Below are 14,707 nucleotides of genomic sequence, written 5' to 3'. Positions count from 1 at the left end.
CTCAAAGGGGACAGTGCATGGGGGAGGTTTCTGTTTCTCCTCATTACAATGGCTGTGGCTGTGGGCTCCTGATTCCAATGAATTAGAACATATTATCAATCACCTGGTTGTCCAGACCGGCAGTTTTTTTCCATGTGACATTAGCCCGCTATGAACATCAGTCCATTTTTTAATCCCCCAAACACTACTGATATCATCTGGGTAGCACCAGACTTCTACTGAGTAGTGGGATGATAGAGGGATTTTCACATTCTAGCATCTACCACAACCTCAACATGAGTATTCAAGTATTCTTATTCTTAAGTCATTTATCCACTTGACCACTAGGAGTTTCTGATTGTCTAGTTTATTTCTTATTCCACTCTCCCTTCAAGTCTGCTTCTCAATACTCTTCACCCCAAATTCCCAATTCTTGTAGCTAATTGATTCTGTGTTAAAATGTCTTTAATAGATTTCTTGTTCAGGTCTCTCTTGCTAGTTTCTTAAAATAATGGGGGGGTGCATCATTGGGTATTTCAGGGGATAATAATATAACAGGAAAAAGAATAATAACACTGGGATCAAAAATAACTCTTCAAACCTTATACATTTTCTCTGTGAATTGCTTCGCCACAGACAAATCCACACTTTCTAAGCCTCTGTGCCCTCAAATTGAAAATGGGGACACTACCAGCTATTTCAAAGGTTATGGGAAGACTCAATGAAGCAGTATATGGGGGGAAATCCATGGATGGACAGAGATAAGACATGGAGAGCTCAGGGATGAGTGAAATAATCTGGCAGACTTTGGCCCAACGAGCCTGCAGACAAATGGGTATTTGTTTTGTTTGTGTGTGTTTTTTTGTTGTTTGTTTTTTGTTTTTTTTGGATTTCCCAGCATACTCATACTTTTTCAAGTCAAGTGTGTTGTGAACATTTTTTGAAAAATAAGATGTTCCACATGAAAATCTGGTGTTCTGCATTTGAAAAGGTCAGAAGATCTAAAACACCAGGCCTGCCCTCTCTCTGGCAACAACCGGCTGGCCTTTAGCCGTGACTGCCCCGTGACAGCGGGTCAGCGTCACTCATTTCTGGGGGCTGCTGGCTTCCATCAGCTCCGGTGTCTGCAACTCCCATCCGACGTGTGAGTCCAGGGGCTGTTCGGCTGAAGGCAGAAACAGAACATCTGGTGTGATGAGAACGCGGGCAGTCTATGAGACCAAACCACTGAAACTGGGATTCTCCTGGAACTTCTGAAATACACCATTTCTAGAAAAGTGGAATGGCGAGGGAGAAAGGGTCAGAGGAGTGAGGACTGGGATGGAGACTATATATTTAGATTGGGGCTAGGCTCAGCAATCCTGCAATAGTCCCTCAGGGACCAGCTGATTTACTCAAGGACTAGCTGACCTATTCTGTGCAGTTTTTATGGCAACAAGAGCTTCAGTTTTCAGTTTCTAGGAGCTTCCAAGTTCCTTCTTGCCCTGTTTCCTCTTATCTTACCAAAACACGATTTTAACAGCTAGAGAATGCAGGTAGGTAGGGGTCCCTCTGTCTGCTGATTCCTTCCATATGTGGGTTATTTCATTTTCCAAGGGGCCCTGGGTTTGGGAAAACTACTTGTCCAGTGTAATCACCTGTGAGCTAGTATAAACTCAAGCTTTACTGCAATTTATTAGTCACTGACATACCAAAAGGAAATGAGATTTAAAGAAACTAAGAAAATAGTCAATGGAGATTTTAATCTAAGGTATATTTGGGCATATATATATATATATATATATGTATATATATATATATATATATTTAAAGAAAAACAGATCCATTTCTATCAATGTCCATGCAACATCTTGCACAGATATGTTACAGCTGATGTGGCTTGTAAGCCCACGTGTTCAAAACAGCCCAAGAATTGCTTTCAGCAGCCCTTCCCTGGTCCCCAGGAAGAGTGGTATTAGAAGCTCATGAGAGACCAAAGCCTTGGATCTGTAATAGTCTTGCTTTGTAAATTTCAGATTGCCCAAAACATCATTTAAGGGGAAAGTTGGTATATACCCTAGGGCAGTGTCAACAAACTCATTAGTCAACAGAGCCAAATATCAACAGTACAACCATTGAAATTTCATTTAAGAGCCAGGTTTTTAAAACTTAAACTTCTAACATCAATTCTTCAAAATAGACTTTCCCAGGCTATGGTATTTTGTGGAAGAGCCACACTCAAGGAGCCAAAGAGTCAAAGAGCCATGGTTTGCCACTCTGTTGACTAATGAGTTTGCCGACCACTGCGTTTGGCATTACCTTTATTCAGAAGTTTTGACTTCAGGTTAAACACATTAGTACATTATTAAAATGTTTTTAAGTGTTTTTTCCTAAGGCAGTAGTCAGCAAACTGCAGCTTGAGAGCCACACTAACTAGTTTGCTGACCACTGCCTTAGGGCAGATGGATGTCTTTCTTATAATCCAAAGAGCTATCACGTTCATGCTGCGTAGGCCCTTACGAATCTCCAACTCCCTCTTTTTAAAGGTAGGAAAATGTAGGCCCAAAGAAATTAATTCAGCAAGCCACCCAGCCCTCAATCAATGTGGCACTGTGACATGATGGGGAGAGGATCCTTGTCTTCACAGAGCTTAAAGGTTGACAGGTGAGACAGACACATAATACACAAATATGAAACTATAACTGATACAGGTACAGAGAAGTAGATTCATAGACAGGCTTCACCTGGGCTGGTGGGGCTCTCTGAGGAAGTGAGACTAAGTAAGGATCTTAAGAATAAGGAGGAATTAACTAGACAAACCAAAAGTCAAGAGGTAGGAGATATCTTGCCAAGAACATAAAAATTAGGAGATTTGGATAATGGGCAGTGGGAGAGGGAAGGCTCTGTGCAGTGTTTTTTATTCACCTCCCCAAGATATTCTTCAAACTGGTGTTAGAATGCTGCCACTCCTGCTTCTAACTAACTTTAAATATTTCTGCTTGGTGCATAATCCTAGGCATTGCAGATGCTTATTTTGTTCTGAAGCACAGTGCCTGTTACAGAATCTACGATTGCTGTGATTTCTGCTTTGTCTCCCTTGTTTCCTTACTCTCTGCAGGAAGTGCTAACCGACAGAAAATCTTTCCAAGTCTTCTCAACCTGAAGAGAGGAAAAATGAGGAACTCCCTGACTAATTGGATTTTAAGTAAAAAATTCCCCACTCCCCCTCTCAATTGTCAGAGGAAGCCAGTGACCAATGAAATGATGTGCAGAGTGCTCATGCATCCAAGCTCCTTCTACCCTCTATATGGGATTAGAGTAACTGGAAAATATTAACCACCAGACCTGTGATGAGAGGCACCTGGAGACTTGGCTTCATTCTGTAGAAATGATCATTGGATGGCTCATTAGTGAGAACGTTAACAAGATTAAGCAAATGTTTCTGCTGAATCAGCTCCAGTCAAAATTATGTAGCTTTTGGCCAAAAAACATCATGAGACACACAGAGCAAAGGGTAGTTACAATGTGCTTTAATAATCATATTGCAACAGTCACATTCACAAAGTCATATGAACCTTGTTTAGAGAATTAGATCCATGAGAAGAAATAGATCTGTATGTCGTGTTCTCATTTTAAATATAATGCGAAAAATCGCCTTAGCTCTGTTGTTAGGAGAATCAATTTAAAGAATGTACATAATCATCTACATATAAATATCTGATATGTTACTTTTCCTGAGATGGTAGTTAAGTACTATTTAAAATCACCTAAAAAATCCCATTGTCATGGTTCCAAGTTCCCTGGATAAGATTAAAATGAATGTAATATAACCTAAATAAAATTGAGATTTCTGGTGGTTCAACCTTAAATGATGTCACATGAAAAAAAAAGAAAAAAAGAATTATTTTCTTATTTTAAAAAGCATTCCAAAAATTCAAAAAGAGAGATTTCATATATGACATAGTGTCTCCTTTCCCAAGTTTCTCCCTCACATGTATAGCAGTTGTCTCACATTGCCCTTTCCAAACTGTCTACATTCTCTCAGCCTAGAAGCAAGTGGCTCACATTTTTGTAAATCACCATGAGTATATTAATTTATCTTTTGCCACAAAATACCTGCCATCTCCAGAGTCCTTAATGTATAGGTCATACAGCATCTCTTAATTCTCTCCATCACTCTGCAAGATAAGTGGTCAAGACAATTTCCTAGGAAAGTATGTCTGTGTAAGGGTTGAAGAGGAAGTGACTGATAGGGGAAAAGTTAATATACAAATGTTCACATCCCCTTTGCTTTAGTCTTAAAAGTCCATCCCTCTAAGTATATTGCAAATCCCTTTAGGAAAAAGAATAAGCCTGACTGTTCATACAGGGTAGGGCAAAAGGAGGTATACAGTTGTTCAAATGGACAATTCATAAATAATAATACAAGAATAAACTGTTTTGCTCACAACTGTAAACCTACTTTTGCCTAACCATGTGGGTCCCTGAGCAATTTAATGAAGCATTCTACGAGGACTTGGATATACAAATAAGCCTGTTGAGAATAGTTTTTAAATGCATTTGGTCAATGGAGTCTCTTGGTGGTCATTAGCTCAAGAAATAGCCATGAAGCATCAAACCTGTAAATCTTGGAGATTCTGAGGTCAATAACTCTTGCCCTGTGGACCTTTCATTTCATCATGGCCCATTAAGACATCACCTTTCTTTGGAGCAATGAATGTTAAGAGCACCTGCTCTTAACAATCCTCATGCAGCAAAGACAGCACTCAAAAGTAAGATCAGGGTAGACTGGGAAGCGTTGTTCTGTCATTATAAAAGGGCAACATTAATCTCTATATAATCACATACAATGCTTCCCTAGGAATCCCCCTTGGCTGGTGATCTGGGCCACCTGATCATTTTCACCTCAGAATCCATTTCGTCTCTCTTGCATATGAGCTAGTTGCCCTACTTACATAAAACTATTCCTGGCTAACTGAGTTCCCAGTTAGTGAGAAGACTGACTTTGGTTATATTCTTTTCATGTTTGCCCCCTACTCATTCTATAAATATTTCTTGGGCACCTGAGCTATGAAAATCACTGTGGTTGGTGCTAGCAAAACCGGAAAAACATTGAGCTTCTTATAACTACGGATGGCCTGATGGGGTGAATGGGGTTGGTCAGAAGGTGGACAATTTCACACCTTTTTAGATACCAAAGCCAATAAATATAAATACTAGGATACAGGGAAACCCAAAGTTCTGAAATTATATAGAAGGGCATTTGACTCAGTAGGCTGGGAAGGGGATCATTGTCAGAGAAGTCTTCATGGAAGAGAGACTCTTGAAATGAATTATGAAGAATTCACCAAGCCCAGAGCAGGTAGCATATACTTAGGAGTAAGCAAGACTGTGTGCTTTAAAAAGCAGATTTAAAAGCAGATTTAAAAGTTGATTTATTGAATGGGTGCAAAATCAAGGCCCGTGTATTTTAATAGTGGAAACTCAGCAACATATAGTGGCTTTTGGTCCAGAAGTATAGTGCCCCTTGCTTGCAGAAATTATCTTGAGTTGGCACTTCAGCTACACTTAGGAGTGGGTTTTTCACTAGTCTCTCAGGCCAGCAGTTCTGGGTGGCATGTTTATGGTATGTCCAGTGGATCCAATGGATACATGTGCATGTAGATTTGACCTTCACTCCTGATGCCAAATACCTTAGGTCAGGTTCCCTAAGGACAGGGATTTTTATGCAAATGATTAGTTGAGGGAATACTTACAGGATAAATCTGAAAGGAGGTGAGGGAGCAGGTTAGGGCAGGCGAAGAGATGTGGTTTTAGCTGAGTCTACTGCAGCATGATCTCTAAGGGAGCTCTGGAACATGAAAGACAAAAGAGCTCCTGGAGGCAAGGAACTGTGCTTTTGCATCTCAGTATCGGTCAGTGATTGGTCTTGGGACAGCATTTCTAGAAAAGGCAGTACTTATTGGTTGAGGGCAATTTTCTGGAGAAATGTACACCTATCGAGCTGTTAACCACCCAAACTCACATGTGCTGATCCAGGAAAGATCTGCTTGAGGCTTCGACAGTTGAGTCCATTATACCTTGTAACCCTCCCTTGAAAGTTTTGGATTACCTTGACAGTATTGTCATAGCCACTAAGCTGGAAGGTGCCCCATCCCAGCTTGCAAATCTGGGAAGTCTAGCCAGCTGTCAGATTAGAATATTTTTATTCCTTTACTGCATCTTCTGTTCATCGACTCAACCTATTTGTTAAATCCTGACTGTGTTACATATGATATGCTTTGGGGATATGGAAATAAATCTAACAATATTGCTCTTATAAGCACTCCAGTGCTGGCATTTTATAGATAGCATTTACTGAGATTTTATATAGCAACTCAAGCCTCAATCTATTGTAATCACAGAACCATTAATCAGGATGAGGCATTGAATTACTTATAGGCACCATATATTTTCATATCATTGGCTATGATGTCTGCCTCTATCAACTCTTGATCTGCTTATGCTGGATGATCTGATGTCTCTGTGGGATTTGCTTTTGTTGACAAAGTCAGCACAAGTAGTCATGATAACAGCTTACATTTGGGGGCACTTAAAGCATGTTGGGTACTTAAAATGATAAACAGTTTTCATCAGTTCTAGAAACTACCTTATTATGAAGTTTTTCAAAGTATGACCCACCATATTCTCATCAGACCCCCTTCCTCTAAGAGAAAACATCTGCCTACTATGCCAAGACTGCTTCAAGGCAAGTCCTCTTGGTCCCACACCCATGTAAACTAGGTCTTACTGCCCAGATGACCCTGGCAAATATAAGATTGAGCTAGTATGGGTAGCATTAATAGTTCATCTTAAATAAAATGGAAAGAGTGTGAGGCAGACATTTGTCACTGCAGCCTTTATCCCTGAGAATGTATTGTTTTATTATGCTCCAGGCAGCTTCCAGCTTCTAGAATCTGCATCTCTGCTGCCCCATGAATAGCGGGCTGGCCATGCTAGGGAGTGACCACCACCCACATTCAGGCCTTAACCGAGGATAACTGAGGGGGATAGCAGTAACCAGGTCCCTTGCCACTCTCAACTGGGACAATCCTGAGAAATGTGTGCTACACGATTTCTGAGGTTAAGCTCCAGCCACCCACATGGTAACTAGCTTAATACATCTGGTATTGACGATATTCCTCTTATTACTTCATTACCAGCCACTGTTCCCTGAGCCTCCAAAATATACCAACTGCATCTAGTATTTGTTTCAGGCCTGCAACTAGGGGAACCCAAACTAAAACACCAAATCTTAAAAACAAAAATTCACATTTTAAAGCATCTTTTTCATTGCCTTTCAGCTCACCCCTGTAGTAAACCTCTCAGGAGAAAGGCTATTCAACTAAGATGCCTTGAGTCTCTCAGATTTACACCAGGTTTAGCTGAAAGGCTAGAATGGCAGCAAAGGGAAGAGATTATGCCTTTGAACACCTTGCATTTCAAGTGCACAGGACCAGGCCTAGTGTCAGTTCATAGTGAGAAAGCAGACTATTCAGGAAGGCAGCTGAGCCTAGAGCATGTTGCTATCTCCATCGCAAAGAGCCCAGCAACCTCTGGAAGCTTTCGCCAGTCATCCCATTGCACAGCCTAGAAGGAACGTGACATGCTCCCAAAATCAAGATCCATAGATTTTATTCAGTTTTCACCAACTGTTTTATATTTTATCAGCCTAAATACAGAAAAGCCTTTTCAACAGATGGATTGCATCAGATTCTGTAAACATTGTAATTGTTTGGCAGGATTAGTGCTTGTGCTGAAAAATGTAATTTGCAAAGATACACACAGACGGCACATATTCCCCCAATACACAAAGCAACACAGTTTAGGCTGCAAATGAGGCCCCATCATATGCCTTCTGTACAGTGCTCATTAACTCATCAAATCCAGAATTAAACAGCAATTATCTCCAACATTTCAGACTGCTGTTTCTGCCATTTGCTGTTTCATAGGAGCTTAAGAAATGAAATAAAGCACATCCCCCATCCATTTCTCCCCAGCATACTCACAGAGACCCTGGAGGGCAGCCAAGTGACACAGTGCTAAATAAAATCAGCCCTTTTAAATTAGGTGTGGGCAGAGCAGATATTTTCCTTTACTAAAAAGATAAGCATCCTGTAGTTTGGGTGGTTTCACAGTCATTGCCCAAGGAAATTTAGAAAGATGCTGGTCTAGCTTATAAGGAACTCCCCTCAGATGACTGTTCTGGGAATGATTCAGAGGGCTTGGGGAAAGAATCCTCTTGATTTATATAATTTCATCAGCCGCCCATTTTAATAGAGTATTTTATTGCTAAAATCAAGGAGGAAAGAAATTGCAAGTAAGTCAATCTTAGGCATGCTGCCAGGCAGACCTAGGTCCATGGAAAGTTCAAGGCTGATGGGAGAACCCTCCACTTGAGACTTGTGAGAGCAATTGTGGGCTTATCATGTTAATCATCACAGGCCTCCTCTCTACCAGGCACTGGACTTAGCATGTCACTCCTTAGGTTGAGGCTTAAATGGTTTAAAAATGACAGGATTAAAGCTCAGGGGTCTTTAATAACTTGCCCAAGGAGGTTGCCGTCAAACCTGATTCAAACTTAGTTTTGCCAAAGTTCCCGACTCCGAAGCTCCTTTTGTCAAATCTTCAAAGAGATCCATATGTAGATCTAAAGCCTATGTAGCCCACTAGGAAGAAATTGTTTTCTTTTCCTTGATTTCTACTCAAAATTGAGGAGTGGAGAAGAGGCCAACTTCTAAATGAAGGGGATTTGGTAGAAGAAAAAAAAAAAGAACATGATGGTTATAAATAAAGTCAGCTTTTTAAAGTTCGTTTCTCTCTCAATTCTGAAAGAGTACATAGCCAGATTTTGTGGCAGAAGATGTATTCTGTTCATCCAAATTGCAATAATTACACTCAATACTGCTTCAGTGTTTTCTGATTACAAATGAACAAAAAAACAAAAAACAAACAAACAAACAAACAAAACAAAAAACAAACAAGTAAAAAAAATAATGATAGAAAAGCACAAAGAAAAAAATTGAAGGTTATAGGTTCAATTCCTGGTCAAGGCACATGCCTGGGTTGTGGGCTTGACCTTCAGTAGGGGACAGGCAGGAGGCAGCCAATGGATGTTTCTCTCATTGATGTTTCTCTTTCTCTCTGCTTCTCGATTCCTCTCAATCTAAAAAAATAAATAAATAAAAATTTCAATCCAAAGTGATTATAATGTATAGAAAAGTATAAAAATTGTAAATCCCTAGTGAATTAAAGCAACATGTAAATTTTTCTGTAACTACATCTCCCACAGAATTTAAGAGATATTTATCACTACTCCACAAGATCCCTTCATGAAGGGATCTTGTGGAGTAGTGATAAACATCCCTGCCCTCTATTTCCCCCACCTTGTAACCACTGTGTGTATTTCTCTAAACTATTACTGAGTTTTGCCTGAGTTTGAGTTTTATGTAAAGACAACACTGCTCGATGTATTCATGTTATTTCATGTAACTATAGCTCATTCACTTTTATTGCTGTATAACATTCTATAATAGGTTAGTTTAGCAGACTTAACAAATAAAAATTCAAGATACCCAACTGAATTTGAATTTCAGATAAGTACTTTTAGTATAAATATGTCCCATGCACTATTTGTGATATGCCTATATTATAAAATTATTATTTCCCTACAGTTTAAATGGGCATCTTGGATATTATTTGACAATTCTAATTTTACAAACTTTAAAAAATTACCTAATACTCTACTTTTGGGCAGCTGGATGATGCCTGCATCATCCTGGAGAGTGCCACCAAGGTGAGCTTCAAGCAAGTGGATGACCTGGCAAGTGTGTGGTGTAAGTGTGGTGAGCTAGAGCTCTGGCTCAAGAATTAGGACAAGGCCTTGTGGCTGCTGAGGAAGGCAACAGCTGAGGAAGGCAACAGCACTGCCTGCCCTCCAGGATGAGTATTTTGATGGCTCAGAGCTCGTACAGAATTGTATGTATAAATCATTAAAGGTGCGGTCCTTGCTTGCTGACCTGGAGGAAAGCCATGACACCTTTCAATCTATCAAGGCTGTGTATGACAGTATTCTGGACCTGCACATTGCTACCAACTATGCCATATTCCTGGAGGAGCACAAGTACTTTGAGGAGAGCTTCAATGCCTACGAGCATGGCATCTTGCTGTTCAAGTGGCCCAGTGTGTCTGACAGGAGCACCTATCTGACCATATTCATCACCCACTATGGGGGCTGCAGGCTGGAACAGGGGCAGGACCTCTTTGAGCATGCACTGAATAGCTGATCCCCTCAAATATGCAAAAACCCTGTACCTGCTGTATGCACAGCTGGAGGAGGAGTGGGGCCTGTAATAAAAGTACAATATGCTAATTAGACTGCACATCCTTCCAGAGAGGAAGCTGGGTCTGTGAGGGAAGCTGGAGTCCCAGGTGCCAGCCATGGGCCATAGGAAAATGGAGGGAAGCTGGTGCTGGCAGCCCAGGGAAGGAAGGCCTATTCTTGCATAAAGTTCATGCATCGGGCTTCTAGTTTTTTGTTTTTTTTAATATTAACCTCCTAGTCTGTAATAGAAATTGTATATTTTGATAGACGTTTTTTCCTCCATTGGTTAAACTAGAATTATTTAAAATATTTTCTTTTAGAAAAATAAAAGAAACTGCAGAACTGTTATTTGCTGAAGTATTTGAGGTCTTGTTTTGGCTCAAATAAGCTCAAAAATTTTCTACAGGTTTGGACATGTCTTATGTTGATGAAAGCATTTAAGAAGCCTCTGTTTTCCCTGGCTGTTTTGGCTCATTGGATAGAGCCTTTGCCTGTGGAATCCAGGATCCTAGGTTTGATTTCAGGCAAGGGCATATGCCCAGATTGCTGATTCAATACTCAGTGGGGGGCGTGCAGGAGGCAGCTGGTCAATGATTCTCTCTCATCATTGATGTTTCTATCTCTCTCTCCTTTTCCCTTCCTCTCTGAAGTCAATATATATATATATATAAAATTTTTTTTTTTTAGGAAAAGAAGTCTCTGTTCAATCATTCACCACTAAGCAAACCAAGCAGAGACTTCAATAGTCACACATCAAAAGTGATTATGCCCTAGCTGATTTGGCTCAGCCAATAGAGCATCTGCCTGCAGACTGAAGGTCCAGAGGTCAATTCTGATCAAGGGCACACATTTAGGTTTCAGGCTCGATCCACAGTGGGAGAGTGCCAAAGGCAGCAAATCCATGATTCTCTCTCATCATGATGTTTCCATCTCTTTCTCCCTCTCCCTTCCTCTCTAAAATCAATAGAAAAAAATATATTTTTAAAAAGTGATTGTCCCTACCCAGCTTGGCTCAGTGGATAGAGTATCTGCCTGTGGATTGAAGAGTCCCGGGTTTGATTCCTGTCAAGGGCATATGCCTGGGTTTGGGGCTCCATCCCCAGTGGGGAAAATGCAGGAAGCAGCTGATCAGTGATTCTCTCTCATCATTGATGTTTCTATCTCTCTCTCTGAAATCAATAAAAATATATTAAAAAATAAAAAGTGGTTGCTTTTATTTAATGTTCTGGAGAAGACAGAAACTTAAAATATACATTTGGATGTGAAATAACATCTAGAAATCATGTGGGGTGGTAAAATGGCTGAAATTGGGTGTATTTTGGGTGTTCTAAGTCCAGTGTAAGCCTCAACGTCTAGGTGGAGACCACAGACCAACAAGTCATTCAGCAAACTTGGAAACAAGCAACTGGTGCTAGGCATGTCCACCTGATAGCAGCCCCACATGAGGTTGCTTCCATCAATGTTAAGCAGAGTTTGAGCACATGTTTTTCAACTTGCCTGACATTAGGCCCCTCATTTATCCTCTGTCTCATATCTTAAAAGCTCAGGCATCTCAATTGTGTTCTGTTTTATAATCAAGCACCTGAAATTGGTACACTAGAGTTATAGCTCAGTTGAAGTCACTAACAAGACCTTTGCCTCCAGCAAGGTGGTTCAGCACCACAGCTACTCCTGCAGTGGGAGGGCCTTAAGTAAATTCACCTTCAGCTGGGACTCCATATTAGTGCAGAAACCTAACTAGAACTTCCTGAGTCAAGCTGTGCCCAGTCTGTAATCTTGTGGGAAACGTTTCTCTTACCTGCCAGAGAAATGGACATTTAGGAATCTATAATTAACACATATGAGCATAAGTTAAAGGATTAAAGCCTCCCAGTATTCTCGCTACCTAGTGTCAGAAAGCTCTCAGGAAGAGGCTGACTTCCCCTCTCTGACCCTGCCTCCCCACTCTGCATAAACTCAAGTTTCTATAGCCCATGGCCAAGGGCACTTCCAATCCAGTGATTCTCCAGCAGAGTGAGGGTGACCAGCTGGCAAAACCATTTCAGATGGACTGAATTGATTCTCATGACACAAGGTATCCTAAGACTTGTAACAAGTTTATAGACCTCCGTGGAAAACTGATTCATTTTTCTTATCACCCATATATAGGTTTTAAGGTGAAAAGATGACTGTGTGGAGGTGATTATTTGGCAAAGAAGGGACATCTGGGTTGTAGTTGTGGCAAGTGAACCTCTTTAGCTGGTGGAGGGGGAGAGGAGACAAATTTATCAGGATTTTGGCAGGAAAAGAGCATTTTGGGTTAATTTGTCTCAACAGGAGTTTCATTAACTAAATATTTAAGTAGCAGTGTTTGAGAGCTGTGGTTCTAGACTCTCAAAAGTTGCCTGGATAAATCTGTTATCTTTTAGAATTGCTATGTACTGTAGCAGTTAGTTCCACCAAGGAAGTGCCATGCTAGTATTTGCTAGATCTAGATAGAAAAAAACAAAACAAAACAAACACGTGGGAGGACCAGAGGGAAAGACATAGCCTTCATTACATATATCTGGGAAAACCTTATGGCTGTCAGTGGGTGAGTTTCCACATTGGACCAGGATAGGCTAGGAGCTTAACTAGCAGGAGGGAGAAAAGAGAGAGGAGATTAGAGAGGGAGAAGGGAAGAGGGGAGAGGCAAGCTAGGAAAGGCCTGTGGTCAGACCAAAGACAGAGAGCCTGGTAAAGCCTGTTAGTCATTAAGGGCAAGGGAAACACTCGGGTCTGTGCTGCCCTGCTCCTCGTGGACACTGGCCAGGCAGACACCCTTTCACTGACTGGCAGGTGGAACTGGGCTATATCGCTTGTCCCTACAGGCTCTGTAAGTTTGGACTGGGGCACCTGTTACGTCTCAAATACCCAGCACTGAGAATAATGCCAGACTACTTCCCACAAGCATGCCAAGGAGAAATCAGTCTGACTGAACTTTTAAAAACATAAATGTTTGTTAAAACCTAACTAGGAACAAACCCTGGGATGCTGGGAAATTGGTGTTTCTTCTGTAAGTCAGCAACAATCACTGGTGTTGGCACACCTGAGATGTTACAGATGCCTCAGATATTCTTCTCAAAACGTCAGGTCCCAGATATTCTTCTCAAATACGAGTGGTCAAAACTAGTCTTCAACAATTGCTCATGTGTGGGGGCCTGATTATTAGCATAGACAACTGTTACAGCAGCACAGCTGCCTGCCTTATGTTCACTACCACACCTTCAGCCATTCCTATAGCCTCAGAGAAGTTACACACCCTCAGTACTCCACTTGTGGGCCAGTCTCTTCATCGCCTTCCTTCTGACAAGCCTCGCAAAGGGCTTCTGCTCAAATCCACTGGGTCTATACCTCCATCCCTGTGGTAACCAGGACAGATGGTGAATCTGTTGGGAGGAGGTGCTGGGCCACTGCAGGGATGTCTCACTTTCTTCTTGTTGTTCTCCTTGGCATAATTCTTCTTGATAAAGTTGGCCATGGGGTGCCCCCCTCTTTCTTGTTCTCTCAGCATCTGATCCACATCTTTATCATCAAGACAGCAGGCTAGAGGATTTTCATTTTCTTTATTGCATCCTCCACATCGTTGCCACTGCCGGCTCTGGCAAGTCCCTTTCCCCACTGGGCATATACAGCATGTTTCTGAGTCCTTGTCTGCTTCTCTCCTTGCTCTAATTCAAATTCCTTTTATGACCAGACTAATTTTGAAATATGGTTTCAACATATTGGAATTCAGCTTCAAATGCCATGGTTTCTTGAATTTCTGCTGTTCTCGCTTCACTGTCAGTTAACATCAACACAGTGCTAACCCAGAATGTACCCGTGCAACCTTCTTTCCTAGAGGCTGAGACCTTTGAGGTGGAGACAGGTCGGAAACAGAAGAGTTGGTTCTCTTGTTTCCTCCCTTGTGGAGAGGGTCAGAAACCGGGCTCTAGTATTCCAGTCTCTTTCATGGAGGTGACATATCTGAATCAGAATCCTAATGCCCCAAACTTCGTTTCTTCCATGAAGGAGAATGATCTGAATTGGAGGCTTTCTGACTGTCACTTGGGAAGGAAGGAAACTCCAATGTGTGACTCTGATGTCTTCTAGGTGAAGTGTTTGTATGAAATTTTTTATGGATAGTGAAGAGCCTTTAGATTAGTGCTATTTATTTCCAAAATGGAATTTTGCTTGCCTTTTTTTTCCCCCCATGGAGCAGAGTTGTCTGAGTTATATTCATATTTGCCATTCTTCACGTGTGAGAGATGAGAGTGTCCTGGCCCCTTCCAATGTGGAGAAGTTTTGCTAGAGACCCTTTCTGGGGATTTACTGCTTTTGGTTCTGGGCAGTGAATAAGGAACATTAGGAACCAAATTGGGGAAGTTA

General features: G+C 41.2%; 1 pseudogene; it reads right to left on the bottom strand.

The window, feature by feature from the left end:
• Positions 1-13,593: 13,593 nt before the first annotated feature.
• LOC118723105 lies at positions 13,594-14,474 on the bottom strand (annotated as a pseudogene).
• Positions 14,475-14,707: the final 233 nt, after the last annotated feature.

The sequence above is a fragment of the Pipistrellus kuhlii genome, unplaced genomic scaffold, assembly GCF_014108245.1.
Source record: "Pipistrellus kuhlii isolate mPipKuh1 unplaced genomic scaffold, mPipKuh1.p scaffold_m20_p_2, whole genome shotgun sequence".
Taxonomy (NCBI): Eukaryota; Metazoa; Chordata; class Mammalia; order Chiroptera; family Vespertilionidae; genus Pipistrellus; species Pipistrellus kuhlii.
The sequence above is the reverse complement of the archived record's forward strand: the minus strand, read 5'-3'. Positions and strand labels throughout refer to the sequence as shown.